Source organism: Protomyctophum bolini (assembly GCF_963924005.1).
Source record: "Protomyctophum bolini genome assembly, chromosome: 3".
NCBI classification, from domain to species: domain Eukaryota; kingdom Metazoa; phylum Chordata; class Actinopteri; order Myctophiformes; family Myctophidae; genus Protomyctophum; species Protomyctophum bolini.
This window is the reverse complement of record NC_137864.1, coordinates 13417250-13433896: the sequence shown is the minus strand read 5'-3', so window position 1 is coordinate 13433896 and position 16647 is coordinate 13417250. Positions and strand designations below refer to the sequence as shown.

At 43.7% G+C, this 16647-nt stretch overlaps 1 protein-coding gene across 1 annotated transcript in view; it reads left to right on the top strand.

Moving 5' to 3' along the window:
* The first annotated feature begins 283 nt into the window (after nt 1-283).
* Nucleotides 284-16647, top strand: part of pcdh7a (protocadherin 7a) — a 76274-nt gene continuing 59910 nt past the window's right edge. The window contains exon 1 of the mRNA XM_080760359.1: nt 284-308. The gene's annotated coding sequence lies outside the window, so the exon portion shown is untranslated. The remainder of the gene's footprint in view (nt 309-16647) is intronic.

The window sequence follows — 16647 nt, the reverse complement described above, 5'->3', positions numbered from 1 at the left end:
ATTAATTATTATAAAACAAATTGCAAGGCCTGCACTGTACATACTGCACGTAATTGTTGGTTGACAATTGGAAAGCAAATACACCTGAACTGTCATAACGGGATTTGTTTCTATTTTTGGGAGCCTTAATTAGCCATCCGGCAAACTTTACAGAACAGAACTGTATACTGCCTTTGAGCACAAAGCATTGCAGAACCTTGTGTAAACAGCCCAGCACATCCCTCCACATAATACAATGGACATTGTGTCTCACAGGCTTATCAAAGACCCTAGACATCCCAACCACGGACTGTTTCAGATGCTACCACGTAAGGCCACTGGCACACACACAATCGCACATTCAACACACACCGGCCACGTGGCATTTAATGGCATATCAAGAATGCACACACAAACGTGTACTTAAAATGTACTTATACCCATACTACAGTATATATAGGGCATTCACCAATAGTGATTTTTGGTAGTCGACTCGAATACCATTGTTAGAGTCGAATAGTCGATTATTCGGTGGTGAAAAATCATATATTTTTTCAGCCAATTGATACAATCATTAAAACACTGTGTTGGAAGCCTTGAAAACAACCAGTGAGTAAATGGTTTACTATAGGCGTGGCCGGTGAACAACAGTTGCCAGTTCAAACCCGGGTTCCCCCAGAGTTAGTGTCGAAGTGTCCTAGAGCAAGACAGTGAACCCCTAATTGCTAACCGATGTGTTGGTTGGTGCCTTGCATGGTTTCCGCCGCCATTGGTGTAAGAATGTGTGTGTGAATGGGTGAATGTAATGCACAATCTAAGGCGCTATATAAATGCACCATTTACCTTTTATATGAATATACACGCCTGGCATCGTCATGGTGATACGTACTCAGTTGGCTGGCATCGTCATCATGACATGCATCTAGTGAACCATATATAAGAAGATACCGAGGTTTAGGGAGCTAGCAGCATTTGCTATGCTCCTCACGAGAGACTCCATTGCCTTCCGGACGAGACAGACAGGATATTTGGCCTTACAACCGAAATGTCCTCAGTGATATCTGGCTTCACAAACCGGATCTCGTTGGGTTAGAAATGTCTGCATCCCGGTTAAGTTCGGAACGGACACCACTGCTACGGGTCTAACGGGACAACCAGCACTGGTTGGAGCTATCTTATATGGTCTTTGATGTCATGATGATGTCACGATGACCTGGGGGCTTGCCTGGGGTGAGCGACGGGGATTTGAGTTACTTGACATGACAGAGTGACGGGAGTTCTTGTGAGTGATCAACCATGAATGGATTAGAAAATCACACTTGTGTGAAGTGAGCACCTCTCTTATCATCATACATCATCATACATCACATTCCGTGCTCAGCCAATCAGCTGAGCACATTCCGTGCTCATTCAGACACACATACACACAAAGCTGTGCATAGGAGCGGCTAGCTCCACTCAAAAATATAAAATAAAAAAATGTATTAGAAATATTAGAATAGTTGACCTTTGATGTAGGCCTACAGTGTTGAATAGTGTTTTGATAGAATATTGAACTATCAAAACACTATTCGACACAAAGGTTGATAATTCTAATATTATTTATGATTTCAAAATGTTTATAGGCTTTAATATTTATTTGTGTGGTTATATAGGCCACACACTAATGTTTTTTTTTGCCAGCAAAGTGAACCTGCTTTGTGTTAACTTTTGTTAACAGACAAGTGAATATTTGGGCCGTGCTTCACACAATGCACAATAGAATATAAATGGTAAGACGGAATTCAGTTCCCATGTGGATTACTCGTGACTCTCGTCAGTGCAACCACACTTGCAATTTCCCAGAATTGCACCTTTCTAGTTTGTTATCATTGCTGCTACAATGTTGAGGAACCAAAACCAAAACAAATCACTCTTGTATACTCCTATATAAGCTGTAACAACACACGTCTTGACTCTTGAATACATTTTGTGATATGCCCTGTCGGTTCCGGTTTGGGATTAAGACTCCCGTTTTCGCTTTTTACCACATTTTCTCCCCAATTTAGTCATTATGCCAATTGAATCATCCACACACACATTCCTGTGTTGTGTCACTGCTGTTGTATCCTACTGCCCCCACCGGGAGGTCGTAGAGCCTTCATCCTACTCCTCCACCCACAGTTCCCTGCTGACAGGTGCCTCCCCATCTCATATAAGAGTATACACAGTGACAGGTGCCTCCCCATCTCATGTAGGAGTATACACAGTGACAGGTGCCTCCCCATCTCATGTAGGAGTATGCACAGTGACAGGTGCCTCCCCATCTCATGTAGGAGTATGCACAGTGACAGGTGCCTCCCCATCTCATATAAGAGTATGCACAGTGACAGGTGCCTCCCCATCTCATGTAGGAGTATGCACAGTGACAGGTGCCTCCCCATCTCATATAAGAGTATGCACAGTGACAGGTGCCTCCCCATCTCATATAAGAGTATGCACAGTGACAGGTGCCTCCCCATCTCATATAAGAGTATGCACAGTGACAGGTGCCTCCCCATCTCATATAAGAGTATGCACAGTGACAGGTGCCTCCCCATCTCATATAAGAGTATGCACAGTGACAGGTGCCTCCCCATCTCATATAAGAGTATGCACAGTGACAGGTGCCTCCCCATCTCTTATAAGAGTATGCACAGTGACAGGTGCCTCCCCATCTCATGTAGGAGTATGCACAGTGACAGGTGCCTCCCCATCTCATGTAGGAGTATGCACAGTGACAGGTGCCTCCCCATCTCATGTAGGAGTATGCACAGTGACAGGTGCCTCCCCATCTCATGTAGGAGTATGCACAGTGACAGGTGCCTCCCCAGCCCCTATAGGAGTATGACAGGTGCCTCCCCATGCCTGTATAGGAGTATGCACATTGACAAATATCACCCTCAGCTCCCGGCTTCTCAGAGCCATATACACTGCAGAGGATTTTAACCCCTAGACTCCACGGTGGTGGATAGCTTGTATATTTATATGTATACGTATTAGACTATATACAGAGGCCTATATTAGCTCATTCATCCAGATACTTGCAGAAGAGGTTTGGGGCGCTACGCTAGTAACCTCTCTTTTGTTGCGTTGGTCTGACATGCGTTGCGTCATGCTTGTGGTTAGGGTTCGGGTATAAGGTTTTGGGGTAGAGTGTCGGACTGATGCCACCGAGAAACACTATTGCCTGCCGCTAGTGTTCCGCGGCTGCCAAAATGCACTCGCTCTCTCTCCAATTTCGAGTGTTTGTGTAAACACAAACATTGAAGACAAAAGTGAGGACGCAAATTGTGATTGTGATAAGAGCGCCTCTCACTTCACACAGGTGTGATTTTTTATTTTGCAGTCTGTATGACTAAATGTCAAAAATGCAGGCGTGTACTGTATATGGCTTTAAGTGTTGTTTGTAGATGATGTGATTATAAAAGCGTGACTCACTAAGATGTCTTACAAAGCAAACAGATTATGATTCGTACTTTGCATAATGTGGGTGACACCATGCACTTGTACTGTAGTGGAAACATTTATTTATTTTATTTGAGACTCTAGTGTGCATAAAAGCACTTTCATTCTCCCATCAATCATGACAATTTGATGATTGACATTTGTGGTGATTCATTTTAACTCTAGAAAATTAACAAAATCACTTCATCATCCGGGTATATTTTACACAATGTAATATATTCCATTACAAAAAAAATATTTCTCATCAAAATGACAATAAACTTGACAATTGACAATACATGGCAACTTGAGGTACTCTTCTTCAATATGTCATCATGACTTTTCACAAAATTGAAATTGAAAAAAGAGAGAGTGTTGTCTGCTAATTCCCCCACATGAGTAACTCTGTTGGTTTTCAAATATTTATTTTATTTATATTTTATTATATATATATATATATATAATAACAAAATACATGGATGCACCTGGGACGTATCCTCAGTGATGTATCCCAAGGTCATAGGGTTTCGGGATCTCCCAAAATCATACCCCTCAGTCAGGTGACCCAGCCGGGGTGATCAAGTCCCGACTTACGTCCCAGTAGCTACCCTCGATCAGTCCCATTAGGGAAAAACCAGGGCCACACAATCCGTTCCTCAGGAACTATACTCTGCCGGGACTGGGAGGTACCATTCTGGCGCGTGGAAGGAGTAGGTTCTGTGGGTTGACTCCTGTCCGGGCCCCTTATATGTCTCACCAGGTCCACTCTGCTCTCACCAGGTCAGGCCCTGTGCGTTGCACCAGACTCCCAGCACCAGGCACTTTATTCAGGAATGGTGGATTCTCTAGCCGCAACGGTTCCGCAGGCTCCACCTTGCCCCTTGGCTCCGCTTGAGGCTTGAATGGCCCTCCTAAAGGCCTCACCGTGGGTTTGTTGGGCTTCCTCACGGAAGACATACATATATGCACTGATAATTTCTACTTTGGTCCACCCATTCTTGGGACATATGAGAATGGTCTAGTGAAAAGAAAAAGGAAAAAAAAGAAAACCCCCATTGTGGGTGTATATGGGATTTTTGGGATCACTGTCACTAAATGTGGCTGAAAATGACAATAAGAGCGACCCTCACTTCACACAAGTGTGATTTTATTTTATCATAAATCATATGTAGTATAGCCTAATAATAAGAATGTATTAGTGCCTGAACATGTTTGCTTTCACCACCAACACTGCGCCTTAATGGAATACTTATCACAGAATAGAATGGTAATATTGAAAGACCAGAAAAAGCTAAAATAATTAAAGTTTCCTTTATTCAAGCAAACATATTTTGCGGCTCCGCCAGACAGAATTTTAATACCTTTTGGGGCAATGTCTCTTTTGATAATAAAGGTTGCCTACCCCTGGAATAGGAATTACAATATTAAAATAAATCAAAATATTACAAATGTCATAAATTGTGTACACAGTAATATATAAGCCTAGAGCCCTAGTTTGTGTCGTTCCCACCTTAGCCTTCCGACACCCCTAATCCCACACACTTTGCTGCATTATTTTCACACACATGCAGTAGCAATACCAATACCATAGCATACCAATTGTCCCTGGAACCATTTTCGTTGAACCTGTTGCAGTGTACGTGGAACTTTTTACACAGAATTTACTGCAACTGTTTTGTCTTGCCATGCTTTGGTCTTTACCAAGCACAACACTCCACGACAATCTACTGAACAGCCTGAACAGTAGTTAGCCTACTATACTTATTCTGTTTACAAAACAATCGCTCTTTCATCAACGTTTTTCCTTTCTCTTTTGCAATTTGTCTGTCATCTCTATATTGCCAAGCTCACATATCAAGCTCCTTATTGGATTTAAGCCCCATGGATTTGTGTTAATCGAACATACTATTGAGCACACTTCTCATTTAAGATTGACTGGTATTTAATAACATGTATGCATATTGCATAGTGGTGCGAACAAATGCTCTGTCTCCATAGTCTGTCATTTGCTAGCTTGTATCCATTCATTGATGTATAGATTGAAGTCGTGGAGGAGGCATTTTTAGAGGAGATGCGGTTCAGAGGTGAAAAGAGTAATGTACAAAGAAGTAGAGAGCAGCAACAGAACGGTTTAGAGGGAGGGATGGAGAGGCTGGACAACAAAGAGGCAGCTAGACCATCATCATACAAGTGTCAGAAGCAGGAGCAGGAAGAAGGGATAGAAGAAAGACATGAAAAATAAAAGAGAGATGTGGGGATGCGACGGATGTGAAAGAGCGGCGGAATGAAGGGGAAACAGAAGGAGAGGTTGAAGGTTGAGAGGTAGACAGACGGATCACAACCACGCGCTGAGACTAGCCAACAGCTGTGGGAGCAGAATTTGATACTGCTGCACTGACACGCATACACATAACCCCAGACACAACCACTGTGCACGCACACACACACAAGCCCAACAAACACCATGCTTATGCTTAGACATGCACGCGTGCGCACGCACGCACGCACGCGCACACACACACACACACACACACACACACACACACACACACACACACACACACACACACACACACACACACACACACACACACACACACAGTATGTGTACACTATCCAAAAGAGACACATTACACATGAAATATTAATGGTGCAAAGCAATCAGCAAAAATGGAGAAGTGGGGGAGGCGGAGGGGGGTGGGGGTTTGGGGGTGATTAAGAAGAAGAAAGCAGGAAAGGGAGTAAGAGCGAGAGAAAATGGATGATATCTGGATGATAAGACGTGGAGTGAGACGTAAGCTATCAGAGGAAATTAGATCCCTTTAGACTCATCATCACTTTTTATCGAGGGCCTGATCGCGCCAGAGGAGCCAGCCAATATTCTTCCTCTGGCGTGTTCGCCCCCCCGAGCTGCAAGGCAAGGTCACCACTACTGAAAAGCCCTACCTAGCAGATCCTGCCTGGCAATGTTTAAAAGCCACTTTTAACCACTTAAACCAGGGGGTTTTAACTGAATTAAGCAGGGGGACACAACTGTAATCTATAGCAGTTTGTTTTACGGCTGCAAATGCATTCCTGGCGGATGTTAATTGTTAATAATGGGGCGGCAGGCAGTGGCTCAGGGGTAGAGTGACCGGGATGGGAACCACAAGGTTCCCAGTTCGACCCCGGGATGGGAACCACAAGGTTCCCAGTTCGACCCCGGGCTCCCCCAGAGTTAGCGTCGAAGTGTCCTTAGATTCTGAAGCCCTAATTGCTCCTGATGTGTGCATCTGTGTGTGAATATGTGTATGAATGGGTGAATGTAATGCACAATCTCTGTAAAGTGCCTTGGATAAAGGCGCTATATAAATGCACCATTTACCATTTAATTTGGGACCCTGAGTAATTCACAGCTATTCTTCCTTTTCTAAATAGTAGCCTGTACAATTTTTTCGTATTGGTTAATGTGTTAATTAACCGTTGATGTTTCAGTTCTAAATGGACATCCTCATGCCATTGTTATTGTACAACCAAACATCAAATAATAATAATAATAATAATAATAATAATTCTAATTAAAATCAAATTGGGCACCCCCAGGCGGCCGGACAGTTGAATATCTCTAGGACATAAACCAGCAGTAAAACAGATCTGAGTTATAACTGTATATTAGTAACTGTAACAGTTGAATATCTCTAGGACATAAACCACCAGTAAAACAGACCTGAGTTATAACTGTAACTATAACAGTAACTGTAACAGTTGAATATCTCTAGGACATAAACCAGCAGTAAAACAGACCTGAGTTATAACTGCGAGCTCTTTTTTCACTCTGCACCAAATCTCTTTGCTGAAAATAGTCAATCTACAAGAAGCACATGACGTGTATTATTTTTGGCAAAGGTGTCCACACAATAGAGATGCTGGAGTTCAACTCTGGTGTCTCTGTTTCAGGGCACTATAAGCGAACATTTTCCAAATATTTTAAATAATTTCACATCATTTTAAATATATTTTTTAATAATAGCAGATCTACACGCTTCGCAGGTCTGCTTATTCATCGTCAGACAACAAAGTATACAGTACAGTACGTATGTGTGCGCACAACCATTTTCATATAATTGGTCCTTATATTGCTCATTATACGATGACACCATTTCCATACTCTCTCTGTCTGAATCTCAGAGGTGGGCTGTGGACCAGCAGGGATTAAGTAACCTGCCTGGCAATAATATCTGTGGGGATTTTAAGGGAATAGAAAACACAGCTTTTCTCTTCCTGTATAGGACGTCTAGCATGCTGTCACTTGCATTGATTAGAAGAAAAAAACACGTCTTGTTTGAAATCACAAGTTCACCAATGTTGTCATTGGTAGGCGGGTTTCTGAACTGTCCACAGTCCATCTCTGAGACACCGAGTGAGACAGATACTGTGTGGTAGACTACCATCTTATACTCGGCATTAGTGAGAATGAAGATGAAGTTAAAAATGGGTGACGTGCTCTTTTAAGTGGTTAAAGGTTTAAGTGGTTAATGGATAAGAATGCATGATTGCGTGTGTGTGTGTGTGTGTGTGTGTGTGTGTGTGGGTGTGTGAGCGTGTGTGTGTGTGTGTGTGTGTGTGTGTGGGTGGGTGTGTGCGCATGTGTGTGTGTGTGTGTGTGTGGGTGGGTGTGTGAGCGTGTGTGCGTGCGTGCATACATCTTCCTGTTTACCCTGCACGCACACACAATGAACTGTTAGAAATGCAATGTTTTAATTGCTTCTCAAGCTTGGGTGGTCATGGTTATGCAATTCTCAATTAATCTTTTATGAATTATTTTCTGTGGTGAAAGAGGGGCGGGCAAAGGGAAAGCTAAGATAAAAGCAGCTGAAACAAAAAAGTCAACTTATACCGTCTCATGTTGGTAAATGGTTCTGTTGGGAAGGGAAATTGCTTTGTGCGTGTCATGCAGACAGACAGACAGATGGATGGTACAAAGATAGATGTGTGCGTGCATGTGTGTGTGCGCGCTTGGTTTTGTAATGTATGTATGTGTGTGTGTGTGCGCGTGTTAAATCCTGATGATAAAGCACAACACTCAGGTGTGTTTGTTCTCTTAAGCACCTCTCTGCCCCTAAAGAGCTTCTAGTAATAACACCATCCATCACTTGTGTATGTGTGACTGTGTGCGCGCCGTGTGTGCATGCATGTGGACGTGTGTGTGCATGTGCGTCTACACTTATCTCGGTGTCAGAAAGGTCAGAAACAATAGAAGTTTGCAAAGACACAGGAGGTATCTCTTCACCACAGGTGCTTAATCGAAATGAAATAACACAGCCCTATGCTCACACGCACGTCGCACAAACACACATGCACACGCACACGCACACCCACACACTTAATACATTCATGTACCCACACTCACCCACAGCCCTACATACAATGCAGTACACTGTGGAATCCACAGTGTTACCCTGAAAGTGTTCCACATTTTGTAAACCCTCAAGAGCTATATGAACACTGAGGATTTTACAGAGTTCCCACATAAATAAACAAACACGCACACGCACAATATGGGCAGATCATTAACGGTAGCAGACTACAGGAATTAGCTCACAGCGGTAGCTCCGTGCTAATCAAGAGGGCGTTTGTCTGGCCAGGTGTGTGAGACCGCAAACAAGGAAGCAGATCAAAACGCCTCCCCGGCGGCCGGCCACGACTCGAGCCAAATCATTACAGGACCTACTGTTTGTTGCCCGTCGTCCATTCCTTTCTTCTTTTGAAGAAGGTTTTTTCCTTCTCCATCTCCTCTCCCCGCATGCAGCAGCTTCACATCCTCGTTAGAGCTGACTGTTGTTGTCAGATTATACTAACTGAGATGATTGGTGCTGTCATACCCGCTGAAATCCTCAGTGTGACTGGAGGCAGTGTCCATGTGTGGTGCAGTGGACTGCAGGCAGATCTAGAATCTCGTAGCGTGGCACTTGTAGATCTGATATTGTAGATTGTGAATTAATAGTTTCCTATATGGCAGGTAGTATATTTTTAAGAAATTCAGGATGTAGGCTTCAGGTCTTGTCATGTGACACATGTCATGTGAGCGTTTTTCAATGCTGCGGCAGGGTCTAACGCCCCTGGCCTACCGGCACTGACCGTCTTTGCTCCGTGGTTGGGGGGGGGGGGGTGATGATGTACTATTCTATATCGGGTTGTAACTCGAACGGGGCTGAGTCGGCTCTAGCGAACTTTGCAAAAGTCGACACGGCAACTTGCATGCTTTAGTACGCTAGGTGGTGGCTCAAGTTCACTATAGAGACGGTCATGGTCTAAAACTTTAGACTACTTTATCGGCAAAAAAACTAGTCTGCAGTTGCTGGAATAATAGTGAGAATGCTCCGCCCCGTGGGCACCTGGTTCTTCTTACTAGTAGTACTAGGAGAGGGGCCAATCAGAGGCAGGCGGGGGCGTTACCAAGGGTAGACCCCACCATAGTCTAGAATTACATGTCATGTGAGACTTTTTGAGGAAGTGCACTAGATTCCATTGCAAACATTTCATGACGCATGCATGCATGCATACTAGAGCTCCTGTGTTTTGTATCTGCAAAGTCATCTTCTCCCAGTCGTTGGTATGTATTGTAATACTTTCACGTGGTCTTAAATTGTGGTACGTTATTTGTTATAATATACATGTATTGTTATGCCAGTTGGACACAGTGGTGTTTTGTAGTTTAATTGTGACTTTAGAGTTTAGAATGAAGTGGTTCAAATTGTTGAATTGTTCATTTACTGTGTGTATGTAACATTTGAGTTACAGTAGCAATTTAATTGACATGCAAGATGTTTACAATATGCACATTTTTATTGTGTTTTTGTCTGCTTTCAGTTACACTTTTGACTGTCAATAAACCTGATGGCTAAAGAGAGAATGGTCTCCAGAGGGACGGTGTTTATACTACTACTATACTGCCAGGTTATACATACTTACATTATGATGTGGATGGCAAGGCACTCACCCCCTCAAGGGATTAAACTGATTCAAGCTACTTATTTTTTTTACAATGAAAATAATATTATGAAACAGACAGATTTTCAGTAACTATGCTATATTTTCCTATTGTAGTTCCCAGTCCTAGCCTCACGTTGTCAGACGGATATGCCATTGCAAAAACAAAATTCCCCAGGCAGGCAGATTAGGTCTGGCATTGCTATTTTGTGAATGGATTTTGTCACTCCGCAGTAGTGGGGGGGGGGGGGGGGGGGGGGGGGGATGGGATGCGATGCGGTGCGGTGCGGTGCGTCTCGTGTATGTTTACATCAATTTGTATATTTCACTTTCAATCAATCTGTAATGTCTGTCTAAGTGCAGGGCTGCAGACTATCAGAAATGACTTTGGACAGATGGAAAAAACTTTAGTTAAACTTGGCAGAGTGACAGATTACTTTACCTGGGTTCCATCTTCTGATAGTGCTGACATGACATAATAATCCCCGTTTCATTATAGCGGCAGGTTGCCTCGTCGGCCAGATTCCCGGAAAAGCTTTGCCCCAGCGGCAACCTGCCGCGTGGGCGGAGCTTCTTTTCCATCCTCCAGCTGTCTAAAAAGCCGGAAAGACATCTGGGAGTGTCAGCTTCCTTTGGCCGCGCCTGTCGGTTCAAGTGTGCCCATGCTGTGACAGTGCATCCAGATATACAGGAGTCTCTTCCTGGTTTTTAGACAGCTGGTGGATGGAAATGAAGCTCCACCCACACTGCAACTTGCCGCGTCGGCCACAAAACCAGGAAAGGCTTTGTCCACGTGGAAAGTTGCAGCGTGGGTGGAGCTTCATTTCCAAGACACTCCTGCCGCTCGCGGCATTTTGCCGCCCCCTTGTCGCGTATATCTGGATGCACTGCGAGAAGAACTAGACTAATATCCAAGTGATATTGCCTGGCTATGGGAGGCTACCAGTTCCCACAATGTGTCCGCAATGCAGTCTTCCAGCATCGCCAGGAACCGTGCAACAATTTTCTTTGAACAATTTAGAACACTGGTTCTCATGAACATTTGTCTCATTTGTGGGTCGCGGACACATTTTCATGGGTCCGAAGAGACGCGTTGTGAGCTTGTATTGATCTGTTATATTTTCACTAGTTCGGGTCCCGGGCAGGGAAACATCAACTTTCTCATTTGGGTCACGGTAATAACAAAGTTTGAGAACCACTGCTTTAGAAGATCAAACATCGGCAACATTGGAAGCAAAGTGTGTGTGTGTGTGTGTGTGTGTGTGTGTGTGTGTGTGTGTGTGTGTGTGTGTGTGTGTGTTGGGGGGGGGGGGATGTGGAGGTTGGGGGGTAGGTGCAGAAGGTATAAGAATTTGTTCTGGCCCTGACTTTTATTTGCCGACGGCCTGTAACTTTTTGACAGCTGGTGCTGTAGCAGAGAATTTGCAGTGAGGTATAAGGCAGGCTGTGCCTGTCTGTGCCAGCCCGCTTGTTATTCTGATGATGGAGGGAAAGAAGGGGGAAAAGGAGGAAAAGCTTCCTGATCTTCATTAAGAATGACTCAGCTGCTTTTTTTTGGTGTTTTTTTTCTACCCGTCAGCATTTCCAAAGCTGATGACGTTTTTAGAGGTGCTGCTTCTACACTGGAACTTTAAGACTTAAGGACTATAACTGCCTGAAACAGACTGGCATTGGCAGTTGAAGGAAACTGTCAAGTGTGTGTGTGTGTGTGTGTGTGTGTGTGTGTGTGTGTGTGTGTGTGCGTGTGCGTGCGTGTGCGTGTGTGTGTGCGCGCGCGCGCATGCGTGTGTGTGCACGCCTATGCACGAGCGTATAGCATAGGTGTTTGTGTTTGGCAGAGGTATAGAGCAGGGACACTATATAGGACTCCAAACTTGTCAAAAGTTCTTTATGTGAGATCCCTGAGTTGAGGAAGGAATGGAAATTCAAAGATACTAGCCACTTAAGCCCTATATTTTATACTTCATCCAATGACTTTTCAAACATTTTCACCATGCCCAGAATATAGGGATGCCAATTTGACAGTGACAGTTGCAGAGGCCTATCCATCATTCGCAGGCGACGGCTGTCGTTCATCGTCGTCAGAGTAGGCTGCAGGTGTCTATGACGTCACTATGATGTCAGTCATGTGGGCTAGCGAGCTACATAAAGCAGTGGTTCTCAAACTGTCAAGGACCTCCACATTGACATTCATCAGCCTGCAGATTTGTACGCCTCTAGCAGTGATTCATTTCAAATGACCCCTGTTTGACATGCATTAAGCTACAGACGCCATTTCTATCTCTGGGACGCGAATTTGTATTGTAAAATCAATGTTAATTTAACTCTGAGAGTGTACAAATGGAACCAAATGGATCCGCCAGTTACAGTCCCATAAGGGTCCATTTGGTTACAACTTATCATTTTGTTGGGGACCCCCTGGAACTCCCTCCAGGACCACAGGGGGTCCCCGGACGCCACTTTGGGAAGCACTGAGCTAGCGGACAGACGCTTTGAATACAAGGTTACTGCATCCCACTTCTGGAGATCCACATGATCAGACCAACTTCATGGTGGAGTTCAGTCTTGGGTCCTCAGCAATGCTGAGTTTGAAGTAGATTGATTTAATGTTTTTTTTTTTTTTTATGAAAGTGTGTGGGCCTGTTCAACTCGTGTGTGTGTGTGTGTGTGTGTGTGTGTGTGTGTGTGTCTCTGCGTGAATGCACTTGTACAGTACACTGCTCTGTCAAGACCTCTCCACTCTCATACCTCCATCGCTGAGCTGACAGGAGGGGTGTACAGGTCTCTGCGTACGTGTGCGTGTGCGTGCGTTCTTTTATGCGTGTGTGAAGCACAGAGTTTGCACACAAGCATTTCTTTAACTTTAGGACAATAAAATTGGACCCAAATGACCAAATTAAAATGTGACATAGTTTTAAATTACCACTTTAGTATTTGACTGTGTCCCTGTGCTTTTGACTGCCTGTATGCACAGAAATAGCGTTCATAATCACACACTTGCCTGTATATCATCCACTCTGCATTCTGATGCAGCGGGTGTGAGAATGCAAAGAGAGAGAGAGAGAGGAGAAGAAGCAGGCCATTTATTCTCTTGTTTAACGTCTCCTCCGAGACTTAACCTGATGACATGACAGACTCTTTCCCAGGGCCATTATGCAGTGTCAGAAGAATTTAACGCTCCAGACACAAATAGGATCAAGTCGACTGAGTGTATCGTTGCATTAACAGCCCGCAATTATCACCCACTGCTCATACAAAACCACAAGCACTCGCACATGCAAACAGGGGTGCATGTGTTTGGGGATGGGGGGAGGCGTGGGGGATGGGGGGGGGACGGGGGTGGCACAAAAGTATGTGAATGGATGGTGTTAATCAGCTTTGTAAAGTTCAAAGTTAGTTTTCCCCCTGGCTCAGCTCCATATCTTTCACACATGAAGTGACAATTTGATGACTCTACTCTGCCCTCGCTTTGTGAGAGTCAGATAAATCCTTGGTACCAAGGGCTGCCAGGCTAATAAAACACCTCTCACTTTTAATTAAAGGACAAACAAGAGACATACCTTAGTTGAGTTGTGTGTGTGTGTGTGTGTGTGTGTGTGTGTGTGTGTGTGTGTGTGTGTGTGTGTGTGTGTGTGTGTGTGTGTGTGTGTGTGTGTGTGTGTGTGTGTGTGTGTGTGTGTGTGTGTGTGTGTGTGTGTGTGTGTGTGTGTGTGTGCGTGTGTGTGTGTGTGTGCGTGTGCGTGCGAGAGAGACAGAGACAGAGAAAATGAGTGTTAACTGTTAAGTGCTTCATGAAACGGTTTGTTTCATTTTTAATTAAACTTAGATTCATGCAGTAAAAGTACAGATGCATATGCAAGAGAATAATTTTTGGTAAAAGACATACCCCGCTATTTTCCCAATAGACTTGGAACTGCTATCGCTGAGCTTGTTAACACCTTTCATATGTCCCCACTGAATATATTTAGCATATCCGGAATATCTAATCTTCCATATAGCTGCAGTTCAATATTAATTGACCCTTTCCTCAACCTGAATTGACTGTCTCACTAACCAGTTCCTTTTGCCAATTAATAAGTATGCAAGAACATCTTAATTTTATTCATCTCTAGAGCTTGTGGTAAAACTGGCACACATGTATGCATTGGCACAAAAAGTTGAGTGGGCCCTAGCTCTGGACCATATAGCGTTAGAAAATAGAATGACGTCTCCTTAACACTATAGGACTTTCGAGCACATGCTTCAGCGGCTTCACAGACGCGTGATTCTATTCAGGGACTACAGATGAAATTTAGCTTCGGCTAACTCTGGCCCATTTACATTGATGTGCAAACTGACATGTTGATTAATGAGCTTTGTCCCTGTCAAATAAATAAATAAATAAAATTCTACACCCCGCCTGCCTCTGATTGGCCTACCGACACTGCCCGTCTTGCCCCCATGGCCTCACCAGGCTGTCCTCCGAGACGCCAGGTTACTCCGTGGTGGGAAATATGGTACAAGAGAGTGACAGCTTGGCACACACGACAGAATGCAGCTAGCCTTGTAACTAACTTGTAACTTTTATTTTTGTAGAAGGCAAACGTTTTTGCTTTGATTGAATGATTGATTGAACACATACGTTGTATGATTTGATTTGGGTGTGTTCTAAATTAAAGTGTTAGGGCTCCAATTTCGTCAAATCTTTCTAAATACACTGTTTTGGGATTTAGCAGTGGGGAAGGGGTGTTCCCCCACTAAAGTTGGTATTTTGGTTACCTGTCTAAATCCCTAAAACACCTCCGTTACCCGTTATATTATGCATAGGTGTGGTTTGGGCGTTACAATAATTAAACCAAATTTAACCAATCACCAGTCTTGGCTTTAAGAGATCCCTTTAAGAGATCCCTTATCCATTGCCCGTTAGTGCTATATTGCTTCATGCCTTGAGGTCTATAGCCCGTTGCTGCCCTGAAGTCTCACTGCTGCACCCCCCCCCCTCTCCACACACACAGAGCCAAGAACACTCGTCTTTTCATTGAGTCACAACTCGCTCAAATCTCAAAGTTCTATGTAAACTACGAAATTAGGGCTTTCATTTGGTATATTGGTTTGGTGCGTTTAGGCCGTCTCTACGGAACGGTATGAAACGAAAAGGAAAGTTCGGTCACTAAACCCCATTTGCTGCTATGGGGTGATCATGAACTGAAAGAGCAAATGGAAATGGAATCGCGCACAAATAACTTGACTATACAATTATATAAACACAATGGACACAAGGAAGTGGCACGCACTCGACTCGGAATATAGGAAAATTACAAAGAGATAGGAGCATAAGGACAGATGAGGCAGCCTGACTCTGTGCCTGCAGACATCTCCATTGACCAATCTACCAAACTAATTTGGCACGGCTTACGGGTGCTTTTAAACTCCACTATCGACTTCCCAAATGTATGTGACCAAAATAGCAATTTAGGGGAAAGCGTGCCAACACGCCCATGACCACACCTCTAGGCGCAAATACCGGTGTCGGCAAAAAAGATAGCGGGACGAAAATACCTTTAAGGGACAGAGAAAGCATATTCGTAATTTTCGAGCAGCGGCTGAATTGCGGGCCGCGTTGCGGGTAAAGGCTGCGACGAAGTTTCAGCCCTTAGTGTTGATTATTGTGTATTAATCTAATTATAGAAAACTAATACTATTAAAAAAGATAAAGATCAAGGTTGTAAAGGTTTGTTAAGTATGTAACTGTACGTGATTTTTTTTTTAAACCAATACAAATATTAAAATGGAAGATCAAGGCAAAAGAGACCTTATAATGTTTCAAGTTTACAAATAAATTACACAATTATCAACACAAACACTTTATTTAGAAATAAATCAATTCATATTTCAATCAATTATTCCATCAAAGCAAACAGCATAAACAATATTAGTTTGCCTCTTCTACGCTTGCCAAGCTGTCATTCTCTTGTATTATATCGTACTTGTATTATTTATTCATTTCCCAGGAGTAACCTCACGGCAGACTATCCAGCATTAGATTTGTTTTAAGGATCCCCATTAGCTGGTGCCATAGCAACCAGCTAGTCTTCCTGGGGTCCACATAAGAATAAACATTACAGTAGACATACAAAATGATCTATTTAGAAATTTATATTTTGGGCAAGATATCCACCTCAGACGAAACTCTGCATGGTAAGGCCGGCAGTGTCTGTAGGTCTATCAGAGGTAGGCCTATCAGAGGTAGGCCTA